Source organism: Physella acuta, unplaced genomic scaffold, assembly GCF_028476545.2.
Source record: "Physella acuta isolate Inbredline_101_S28 unplaced genomic scaffold, ASM2847654v3 ptg000311l, whole genome shotgun sequence".
Classification (NCBI taxonomy): domain Eukaryota; kingdom Metazoa; phylum Mollusca; class Gastropoda; family Physidae; genus Physella; species Physella acuta.
The window spans coordinates 1-13,236 of record NW_026731830.1 but is presented as its reverse complement, the minus strand read 5'-3'; the positions used below and the strand labels follow the sequence as shown (position 1 = coordinate 13,236).

General features: G+C 35.2%; 2 pseudogenes; both read left to right on the top strand.

The window, feature by feature from the left end:
• Positions 1–7,341: 7,341 nt before the first annotated feature.
• LOC131940208 (uncharacterized) lies at positions 7,342–7,461 on the top strand (annotated as a pseudogene).
• An 813-nt stretch (positions 7,462–8,274) lies between these two features.
• LOC131940205 (uncharacterized) lies at positions 8,275–8,361 on the top strand (annotated as a pseudogene).
• Positions 8,362–13,236: the final 4,875 nt, after the last annotated feature.

Genomic DNA, 13,236 nt, shown 5'->3' with positions numbered 1-13,236 from the left:
AGAGCCACAGGTTACAATTTACAAAAGTTCCCAGTTTTTGAAGAGCCACTAACAGTTTCATATCAATATTTTTCTATTTGATTAGAATTAGGTAGGCTCTATATATAAATTTGATTTTTTAATTTAAATACATAGCTTTAAAAATAAAATAATATTTATACTTTAAAAAAAAACATACTAATAATTCGTACAAGATATATTAAAGTATTTTAGCTAGATCTGCTTTGATAAAATTAGTAATTAAATAATATAACTATATACCGATCCCAATCCACTTTAGAAGCAAATAACTGTTACTTTTCTTTCTTTGCAACACCACCAGCTTAGGAGGTGTCTCTCATAGCTAGGCAGCCATTAGCACGACCAACTCCGACTAACTGGCTTGTGTATCGGTTTGATTACAGTAACAGTCGCTTCTGTCCTTTGGTTCTCACAGGGTTTATCTTACATCCCACATAGCCCAGGGTAAACTTTGTCCAGTACTCAGCTCAAACGTAGGGAGCTAATAACTAAAAAACCACGTCACTCAGATCAAATGTATGCATACTGACAGATAGAGAAATGCATTCTGTATAAAATAACATTCCCCATCTGACGATATTCGAAATAGTCGGCTTTTCGGCATTAGCAAGAATGGAACCGTCGCCACTGTGCTAGTCACAGCACGGCTGTGGAGCTGGGCCTGGTGCCCAAGCGGCTGTCAGCTGTCCGTTTACTTTCTACCTCACCTAATCCCTCTGTTCTATGATGAGTGTTTTTATCCCGCTTAAAGTTGGTTTTCTTTATAATATTATAATAAGTGTTTGAAAATAAAAAATATAATATTACTAGCGTACCCGACGCCCCCCTCCCTCCCCCCCCCCCCCCCCCGCGTTGCCGCGGGGATAGAAGAAATTTTGACGAAATATATTAGGATTTCACCAACGCGTTATCAATTATAATTATTTGTTCTTAGGCGCGTGACCTTCTTTTCTAAAAATGAGTTAATTAAATGTAAACAATGCCTGTTCTTGGATCATAAATATTAGGACACGGGTTTACCTACACTACCGCATGAAAACCTTGAGTGTACATTAATCACTCACCGAAATAATATGGTAGAAAACACTTCGGTGACCGCCTCTGTGTCAGAGACGTAGATGGGTGCTCTCAGGGCCCCCACCCTCCGATTACACTACCGCATAGGCGCGGCGTACGACCCCTGGCTCCTTAAAACTAACAGGCGCCATCGGCCAAATAGCATCCTGTAAATATTAATGCAGATTTCGTCATTCGCTAAAATGAACAGGATTTTTTTTCTTTAACACGTAAAAAAATTATTAGACGTGTTTTAAATATCAGTGTGACTGAAGCAATATACTAGCGTTACTAATGGTCTATTATTAGATGCTCGATCTCAATATCTGACTGGATTATCTAATAATAGATGCTTATTACATCATTCAGAAAGTTATTTTTTCATCTTTCGCAAGGTGACGAAACTGCACAGAAGGATTTCCTCGTATTACAAAGTTATTTTTAGAAGCCTGTTGTAGTATTACCGCTGAATATAGTAGTACCCCTTACTCGCTATGCAGGACGCTCGATTAACGGATGCCAAGTTCCAACTTAGTCGCTCTAAACTATTTAAATAGTAGTCTATAATTTATTTTCTACTTTTTAGTGCATTATTACATAAAAGCTTGTTATTAAAACGTTTTTTATGAAAAAAAAAATTCAATACTTTACATGTTTTATTTACAATAGAGTTACATGACTAAAAACCATTGCGCGCCTACTGAACATCACGTTCAGTAGGCGCGCAATGGTTTTTTAATGCAGCCATCGAACGTGATGGCGCAGCTATTGAACGTGATGACGCATGTGGTGTAGTTGGAACACATGCCTACTAATTCGGTCCAAATTTTAATTAATTCATAAAAAATTAATTAGGCATCCAATTAAGTCAAATTTAATTTCAGATTGCATTGTCCTGATGTCTTGACCCACGTGCCAAGTGTGAATCGTATCGGTCAAGTAGAAGTTTCCGAATTTTCACTCCTACGTTTCGGTCTAGACTGACGACTGGCGACTGACGACTGGCGACTGACGAGGAAGTGAGTTAAATAAAAGCTTGTAAAAAAAGGGAGAGTTCAGAATTAAAATGCGTTTGCGCATATATCCTGCAAACGAACAATTAACTGAGCAAAAAATGTTCTGTCACATTGGATATGCTAAGTTTATTTATATTTTTTTACAATTTAAGAATCAAAACGTTTTGAATACCTTCACCGTGTTTGACACATAATAGTAAATATTAAACAGCATTCTTTTTTTCGTTTGGTTTTTTTGAGAAAAATAACTAAAATAACAATTAAAACGTAATAAACATTATTACATTAGCACATCGAGATTATGACAAAAGCAAGCAAGTGTAAAGAATAATCGTCTAGATAGTCAAACAATCAACTGTATCGTCTAGATAGTCACACAATCAACGGAATCATCTAAACAGTCACACAATCAACGGTTACAAAAAGATAACCAAACAATCAACAGTTTTCTCTAGATAGTCACACAATAAACAGTATCATCTTGATCAAGGGTCGGCAACCTGTGGCTCGCTAGCCGCATGCGGCTCTTTTTGATGCCAAAATGTGGCTCTCCAGTTCCATAATAATTATTTTATTTTATTTTCAAAATTCAAAAAATATTATACTGTAAAAAAGAAAATAACTTGAATCTAAAAAACAACAACAAAGAGAATAGGTGGAGTAGAGTGTATATGGAAAGCCGACAGCCGCTGGGCATTATGCCCAGCCCCCACAACTTACAACCATGCTGGGGCCAGCCCCGTAGCAATAGTTCCTTGCTTTCCAGTACTGAAGTGCACATGGAAATGTTAGTAGCCCTTTCAAAATTGGGAAATTTTGTAGATTGCAACTTTGGCTTCTCCGTTTCAATAAGTTGCCGACCCCTGGTCTAGATAGTCAAACACATCTCTAGGGGAGATCAGTCCCGCTTTATTTAACTGACGGAGAAAGTGGAAACTATGGTTGTTGACGGTAACATTATTTTGACAAAATGTAAATGTATTTATTGTTTTACAAAACAAGCACGAAAGAAAAAAGTAAGGTTTTACTTCTGATCAAAACTATTTTCCGCAACTAGTAAACACATATTAAAAGACATATTAACAGTCAACAAACGAGGGAAATATTGTACAAGCACATTCATTAAATAATTCTAATCATAAAAAAAAGAGACATAAAAACTTAAAATACAATAGGAATTGTTATTTATGCAAATTATAAATTGTTTTCAGTCAAGAATATAATTGTAGATATAGTCCTTGACGAATAAAATCTGAATCACCCTGTTTAATTAAAAAAAAAAAACTTTCATCAATTTATAAATTGAAGCCAATAAATAACAGTCATTCCTCTAATTTCGAATATTTTAAAAAAGCCCCTTTATCCTACAAATTAATTTGAGAAAAAAACAACAACTACTTGACTGTGAAAAAGAAATATACATAAAATAACTATTTCAGCGGGGGATTATAATTTTGTAAATATTGTAGGAACAGAAGACGTTATTCGACTCGTCGCGGACAAAATTTATGAAGATTTAAGTATCGATATAAAAGCACACTTCAAACTAGCCGACATCTACAGAGCACACTATCCATACAGAGGCAAAACATCAGATAATAAATTCAAACTAGACAGACCCAAAAGATCAACAGAGTAGAACCCTATCCCAAACTCTTTAATATAGTAATCACACACATTATGTTTTTACAACCTTTTATAATGACACACAACAAACACAAACGTAACACGTACTGGAAACTTAACAACTCACAACTATTTCACGAACGCTACAGTAGGGCAATACCATTTATAATAAAATGTTATACATTGACACACAAAACAACAATATAGAACATTGGGAAGACTTGAAACAAGATATCAAACAGGTATCAATCTAAAAGCAAGCAGCACACATAGCGTAAGAGCACGCAACGAATTTAAAGTAGAAAGAAAAATTGGTTTACTCCGGAAAAATGACAATAACAATTTTTTTTTTAAATTAACTCAAAGAGAACTTCCCAAATTTCGAAACAGTTAACCCCCATATGAAAATCAATGTTAAAACAAAAGCAAGTAAGGGGAAATAATTTAAGGATAAATTCTCTAATTAATATAATATATATGTAAGCATCTATAAAGAATACAATGTAAAACAATTTAATTTTTTTTTATCATAGTACAACTACAAAACAGAAAGTGTAATTGTGTTGCTTTCGTTTATATGTCGATATTACATATGTAAATGTGCTATTTTAAAACACTTTTCGAACAGTAGATCAACTTTTTGATAATTCAAATGCCGACCTCTTTACTGCAGTGGGTTGTACTCGTCATTAAGTACGATCGTTACCTTTATAATTGTCATTCCGGTTGAACTATGTTAAATTAATTTGAGACCAATTAAAACTATCGTTAAAGACTGAAGTAGATGAATGACACAATTCACTCAAACATTTTAGATATAACTCTACACCTACACAAAGAATGTCTAGAAATGTTCATGTATGTAACATCTAAGCACACTATGATTATATTACGTAAACGATTTAAATTACTTTTTTTATAATAAAAATACAAAATGGAAAATGTACTTGTTTTATTTATACGAGCATGCCCGCGGCATATCATACGCCGCTATTTAGTTGTTGTTTTTTTCTACTTTTCAGTAAATTCATAATTTGTGAATTCGACAGTACCAACGCTGCCACTGAAAATATTTCTATAAAACACTATAAGTAGCTCGTTAAGGACGTTAACCCCCCCCCCCCCCCATCTTTTTACCCCCCCCCCCCCTCCGTTAACGTAAACTCCACTTTGGTTACCCCACCCCTACGTTTAACATCGTTTCAAACTAAATTATCTGCCCCTAATAGTCGTCACTAAACACGGCTCTGCTTGTTAACAGCGTGAACCACAGCTCACCAGAGAATAAAGGGGTGGGGATGGTAGGGAGCGCGCTTACAGCTTGTTTTCTAGCGTCTCCCACAAGAGAATTATATATATATATATATATTTATATAGTTATTAAATATCGATATTAAATATGTAAATTTGATACTTTAAAACATTTTTAGAAACGTATAACAACATTTTAAATCTTCAAATACCGACTACTTGTTTCACATTAAAGAATTATGCTAATTTTTACCCAATGTTTGTACCCTTTATCTATCCACACGAACTTTGTGTTATTGTTTGAATAGTCACATTTCGAACAACAGTAACGACCTAAGAACTTTAACGATACAATAGATCAAAACACTTTCAGATTTAATTCCTCCACACCTACGTGGAAAATGTCCAGATAAGTTTTAACTGCAACAGCCTCGCCTGCAATGGAAGTACACACCACAATGTATATAGAAAATATAAACCTTTAACAGTGTCACACTCCCGCACACGGAAATTTTAGTCCGTCCCCCTCCCCCCGCCGAACATTTCAAGTGCCCCTCCCCTCCCCCCTCCACCCCACCCCCACCTGGAGAAAAGTCTGAAAGAAACAATACAGGGTAAAACAAATACACTCATCAGCGACCTACACATTCATTTTTTTTTAAAATTACTCCGAGTTGATACCTGGCACCCTTCCTTACAACTAAAGTAAAAATAGAATAGAGTGACACAAACTTTGACTGAACTTTTGAGCTGAAATGTGCACATTCAAGTATTTCTTTAAAATGTCGTAAGAGATAGAATATGTATTAAACACATACACAAAAATCCTCGGGTTAGCCTAAAAAATGCTTTATATTGTTTATTACAAAATAAAAAGCCAAATAATACTTTGATGTGCGATAAACATGTTTAAATGTTAGCCAAGAAGAATAGATTGAGTTAAATTACATTCACTTATTGATTAAATAGCCATACGTATCTACAGCTATTCTATGATAACCAAATCCTGAGATAACTAAATAAGACAATTATATATTACGACTAGATAAGACAACTAGACCAGATAATTAGATCAGACAACTATATATTACAGCTAGATAAGACAGCTGGAACAAACAACTAGATAAGAAAACTAGAATGGACAATTAGATAAGAAAACTAGATCAGACAACTATATAAGACAACTAGATCAGACAGCTAAATAAGACGACTAGACCAGACAACTAGATAACATAACATAACAGAGATAATAAAATAGTCTGTAACATCACTTTAATTCAACTCCAAGCTTTACACTAACATCTGGGTTTAGATGGCTGGTTGGAGACAATTGGTTCCGATTAGTAATTTGCTGCTGTCTAGCTATTAACGACTATATGGTAAGGGTAAATTCGGCCAATCAACGTGAACCCATTATATTACACGAATTCTCATAATAAACCACCTCTCACCCCCGCCCCCCTTTTTTTGTGTCAAAGTTTGCACTGACCGTAAGACCTATAAACCTGACCGAGCTAGTACATTATACATACGCTGTTATTTAAATATCTAACTGTAACGTGATTAACTTGATTTTTTTTTAAATTGGTTTTAAACGTATGCTTTAATTATTTGAAATGTTTAAAAAATAAAAATGAAATATCGTGAAATGTTTTAGATAATTGCCGCGGTCACTGTCCCTCCCCCACTCCCATCCTGATTGAAAAAAAAATCCCCGTTTTTTTTGCCGTTTGATATACAGTTACATTACTGATGCATTTATTTAACACGAGAACTGTCGATTTATTATTGTGTAAGCTACATTTTATGTGCAGTGTTATTTTTTAATGTTTTTTTTAAAATGTAAATTTTTGTTTCTGTTGACAAAAAAAAATTCAACATGTGGACATCCACAATGACCCGAACCGCACCCACCCCCTATACCCCCATTCCACACGCGAGCAGAAAAGTCGATTTTCGTGACCAAAATGCTACACAAAACAAGTACGTAATAAAAAAAAAGGTTTTACTTCTGTTCAAAACTATTTCGCAACTGCTAAGCACATATTAAATGACATCGAACAATCATTCTCATAAAATAGTTTAAAAAGGGAAACAACTTACACGTACATTCAATATATGAATCTAAACATGAAACAAATATAAAAATCAAATTGTTTCTGTTTATTTTGCAAAAAAAAAAATTAGTTTAATTTTAGTAAAGACATTGTTTGTAATTATCCTCGTTGTCGCATAAAATTTCTATCGCCTTGTTTATTTGTAAACCTTTAATACGCTTCATATTGTAAGGCTAAAAATAAAGTCACTAATTATTTAAGTGCGCTTGAACTTTAATCATAATCTCTACAAATATAATTTGATTTTGACATTGATCGCTTCTCGGCCTTTTGGCTAAGATCAAAGTGTAGTATCTGTTATGGATCTACATAAATCTTAGTCATTTGGTCGGCTAGCCATTTTTAGGGCTGGCTGCCGGGGCTGAGAAGTTGATCATCGAGGCATCGAATGCAAAAGATCATGTGGTGTTGCGCCCACACATCCCTCGATTGCACATAGCTCTCGAGAAGAGCCACCTAGTACTTGTACTATGGTGGCTTCAATGTACGAGTGGCTAATAATCAATTCTTTTCAGCTAGACGACGCCTACCTAGGAGCAATCTTAGATAGGATGTTCCGTCACGACACCATTGAACCTATACTCAAAGCTCTATAGCAGGGGTCGGCAACGTTATGAAGCGGAAGAGCCAAAAGTTAAAATTTTCAAAATTTCCCTGGTGTTAAAGAGCCACTAACAATTTTTTTATTTCAAGTATTTTATTTTTTGATTAAGATTATTAGTATTTGTGCAAGGAGCTGGAGAGCCGCATCTTGACATCAAAAGAGCCGCATGCGGCTCGCGAGCCGCAGGTTGCCGACCCCTGCTCTATAGGAATCAATAAAGGAATGATAAATCAAAAGAGAAAATAAAGAAGCAAAATTAAAAAAGAAAATGAAGAAGCAAAATTACAAGAGAAAATAAAGAAGCAAAATCATTGAAGATACTGAAAGGCAAGAAAAGACAAAAAGAAGGAAAGTAAAGACAAATTGAAACAGGAAGTAACAAGAATCAAGACGGAAAAACATATTCAAGAAAGGAAACTGAAGTCTAAAGGCAAGAAAGTAAAGACAAGAAGAAACAAGAATCAAGACGTGAAACTGATTGTACATTGTATGCTATTTCATGTAATTTTCATGTAATAAAATGCGACCAAAAAAATTTTTTTTAAAAATTTGATTTTGACAAACACAAACAAACCATAAACATATCGCTTCTCGGCCTTTTGGCTAAGATCAAAGTGTAATATCTGTTATGGATCTACATAAATCTTAGTCATTTGGTTTGTCAGCCCTCTTTTGGGTTAGGCTGCTGGGGTCAAGAGGCGGTCAAATCTACTACTCAACTCATCAAGCAACAATTGCAAATCTCACCATCGATCGTTGTGGGGTTGGGCCCACACATCCCTCGAAGTGCACCATGCCCTCGAAATGAGTCACCCAGTACTTGTATTGGGTGGCTTCAAATGTACGAGTGGCTAATTTTCAACTTTCTATTTTTTCAGACTGACGACACCCACCTAGGAGAAATCTTAGGTGGGAGGTTCCGTAACAAATACCAGCAAATCAACTATCTCTCAATGATCAACTACGAAATACTTCCTCATCTACGATACACAATTAGTTCACTACCAACAACTTCACGATTACTCTGACGACACCCACCTAGGAGAGATCTTACGTGGGAGGTTCTGTTACAACCATCATCAATTCAACTCGACATCCATCTAAAGTCAACTACTAAACTCTCCTAAAATAAACACTCGTCAACAGCCTCACTTTGCCCATCTCAACTACTCGACCAAGTTCAAACCGTTCACGTTAAATGTTTACAATCGTAGAGCGGGTTTAGTGACAGCTATTAGGAGCAGATAAGTTAGTGTAAAACTATTTTAAACTTAGGAGAGATAACTAAGAGGAGGCTGGTTTCAGGGGGGGGGGGGTAGGGCTTGGGGGAAAGGAGGGTGGAGGGGGGGGGGGGGGGGTTATCGTCCTTAACGAGCTACTGATAGTGTTTTATAGCAAATATTTTAGTGACAGCAGTGTTACTGTGTCGAATTTTCAAACTATGAATAACTGAAAAGTAGGAAATAAAACAACTAAATAGCGACGTATGATACGTATGATACGTCGGCTCGTGAATAATATTTCATATATGTATATGCTCATTTAATCGAGCAGGGGTAGGCAGCAAGACGAACAATATTAAACACACACAAAAAATATTTTTAAAAAAAAGATATGATTTAAAAAAAAACATACGTGTTTATGTTTATGCTTTAACAATTCGCACCACAATAAGAAAGCTACCATGTCGACAGTGTAAGCCTAGAGTCACTATAAATATTAAAAGTATTATCATTCATCTGGTATATTTTATAGCATATTATTAGAACTAGGACTACAATATATTTCCCTCTCGATTTAATTACGCCAGCTTATGCTGCTACTATAGCGGCTGGTGGCATAGTTGGATATATAAAGGCTGGTAGTGTTCTTTCTTTAGCAATGGGTGTTCTTTATAATACTGTATTTTTGTTTTATTAACTACTAGTTATATGTTATGCTTATAATCTAAATATTACTGGCTTTAAATCTTGCTTTACAAATATAGGCTAAAGTAAAAATGGTATTAAAACAATATTCAAAGCATAGGGTGTTAAGTTAACACGGGTGTGGAATTACCCAGGGTAACTTAATACTATTGCATCAGTCCTCACAAGCCGAATATGAAAACTATTATACCGAGTCGAACATTGCAAGGCAAACTGACTTCTTGTGAGTTAAGGGCCACAACTCAATAATGTTTTAAAAAAAAAACAACTAAGTAGTCAAAAGAAACAGAGTTGCACATCTTATTCTGGTCTAGTTCTTATGCCATTTTACATTCTCCATTTAATTACTACGAGCTAACCATCGACGTAGTATACACCGCCATCTAGTTGTTTTATTTTCTGCTTATCAGCAATTCATAATTTGTGAATTCAACACTAACCCCTCCCGCCCCCCCCCTTCCCCCCCCCCTTCCCGCCCAGGGAAAGCAGCAATTTACAAACAAAGAAAAGATTAATCAGACATTTTTACCTCACCTTCGTTTCAAATACTAAATTATCTGCCCCTAATAGCCGTCACTAGCTCGGCTCTACGATTGTAATCACCTGACAGGTGGGGATGATGGTGGTGGCTAAGCTGCGTGGTGTTTTCTATGGTCTACATGAATTATATATATACAAGCCGACCCGCGGCGTATCGCACGCCGCTATTTAGTTTTATGTTCTACTTTTCAGTAATTCATAATTTGTGAATTCGACAGTACCAATGCTGTCACTGAAAATATTTGCTTTAAAACACTAAAACCCTCCTTTCCCTCAACCCCCCCCCCAACCCCCCCCCCTCCCCCCACCTCCGTGAAAGCATCCTCTTAGTTACCTACCCTAAGTTTAAAATAGTTTCAAACTAAATTATCTGCCCCTAATATGCGTCACTAAACCCGGCTCTACGATTGTAAACATTTAGCGTGAACCACAGCTCACCAGACCATGTGGGGGTGGGGGTGGTTGCGATATGCCTAGAGAGGAAGAGAGGGAACTGCTCGGCGCGCTTACAGCTTGGTGTTTTCTAACGTCTCCAAGAAGAGAATTATATATACAGATAGATATATACAATTTATGTTCATGTCTTTGAAACTACGAAATACATTATTATTACAATTTAAATGTTTAAAATAAATTTATTTTTTAAATAAGCTAAAGACAATCAATACATATTAATTACATGTTCTGAACTTTAATCTGGCACGGTTAAGTCAAGATTTCTAAATTAAGGAAACGTGAATATGTAGGCCTATATAACATGCCATGTAATTGCTGTAGAACATATGCATTACAAGTCGTTTGTAATTATATAAAAACTATTTGTAATACATTTCGAAAATATAGTTATTTATGTTTATATATTATCTTTTGCCCTTACACGTTGTGTTTTTATTTTCAAGGTTTGTGGAAAAACATTAAATGTCATTTCTCATATATTTGACTTTGAAGAACACATGTACATGTCTTATATACAATTGAACTATAATACTTTGTATTTGAAAGACCAGTATCAACGTATACTATTTTAAAAAATAGGACCACTTGTTCAGGGTTAAAAGCGTTGATTACCAAAAAGTCCATTTTATCACGCAATTACGGAAGGGTTGGCACGTGATTTTTTTTTTTAGCTCAACTGACTTTGATGTTACCACGCTGGAAATCAATGAAAAAACGACGGACAATACACTTACAGTTTTGACATGTACGACAAAACCCTTAATCGACCAAACTCCACCAAACTCCCCCCCTCCCACCCCACTATATTTACTAATGACACCTTTATTATAACACTTCAAACATTGAGTAAAAAAAAATATTTTTCTTTTAATATATATATATATATATATATATATATATATATATATATATATATATATATATATATATATATATATATATATATATATATATATATATATTTAACTAGTACTAGATTAGTAAATAACCCATTTTAATAACTTTATTTCCTTAAATAAGAAATATACGATTGAAATTATTCAAGTAGCATTTTTATGCTCCTTTATAATAATTTAAGTGTGTTTTCTATAGTTTTAAATGGTTTTAGGGTTATAGAGTCAATGTAGTTCCACCATTGAGTCTTAGTAAGTGTATTGAATGTACATTATAAAATCGACCCTGCGTTGCTGTTTTATAAATTACCAAACTTTTGTTACACTTAATTATTTCCCCATGTTGATGTTACAAAGTAAATAGTATTTCAAGGGAGTTAAATAAGAATAAAGCTATATTATAACAAAGAACTTGCAACATTCAGAGTTTAAATCTAACGTTAAGAAAACATTTAAAAATTATATATACCAGTGTGATATTGTAAACAAAAAATTTACATTTGTATACAATATTTTACAAAAATATTTTACTTTTAATTCTAGTTTATATTAGAGACACTTTAAATAATTAGCTTTTATATTCATATTTATAAAATTTTGTTCTCTGAATATGGTTGGTTGGTGCAAAAAATATTTTATTAATTTTTAAAAGTAAACTAATCAAACAAAAAGGGCCCTCCTTTCCCCCCCCCCCCCTTTTTTTTCTGTTTTCCGGATTGTCTTTGTCAGTTTCAAAGTGTTGGCTATGAACTAATTTGAATTATCTCATGTGAACACTTGTAAGGTTTTTTTTTTTTACCTCTAAAAGAAAGCTCCACAGAACCCCCCCCCCCCCCCACACACACACCCAAGCACTCGACTCAAATACACAAATCCTACCCGCCCCAGCTCAGCCGTTGACATTAAAAGTTTTGTTTACTTACGCAGACTATAGTTCATAACTCCCCCCCCCCCCACCACTTTTCTCATGTTTTTTTTTTTGGCCTGTTTGTTTACTACAACAACAGGTATGAACATTTTTAAACTCTCTTATGAAAACCTCTGTAATAAATTGTTGACCTTTAGAAGAAACTCCCACTGTAACTCCATAACCCACCACGCGACTAGAACACACCAATCCTACCCGCCCCAGCTCAGTCGCTGACATTAAAAGTTGTGTTTACTTACACAGGCTATATTTCAGGTCCTTCCCCCCCCCCCCCCCCATCCATCCCATATGAAAAATCACGCCTAACGCACCCACCCCTCTTCAAATCTTTACCCCGCTAGACCAGGGGTCGGCAACCTGCGGCTCGCGAGCCGCTTGCGGCTCTTTTGATATCAAGATGCGGCTCTCCAGCCCTTTATAAAATACTAATAATCTTAATAAAAAAAAAATATTTGAATAAAATAAATGTTAGTGGCTCTTTAAAACCAGGGACATTTTGAAAATTGTAACTTTTGGCTCTTCCGCTTCAAAAGGTTGCCGACCCCTGCGCTAGACAACTGTCCCTACGACACTTATTCTTTTCTCACCTCCTTAGTATGGAGAAAGAGTGGTCTAGTTGTAGAGAACTGGACTGCTAACCTGTAAGACCCAAGTTCGAATCCGGGTGCATATAAGTATAACGACCCCGAGTCCATCTAACTCAGGAATCGGCAAACTTTTGAGACGAAAGAGCCAAAAGATACAATTTACCTAATTTCCCAGTCTTTAAAGAGCCACTAACATTTTTATTTCAATATTAC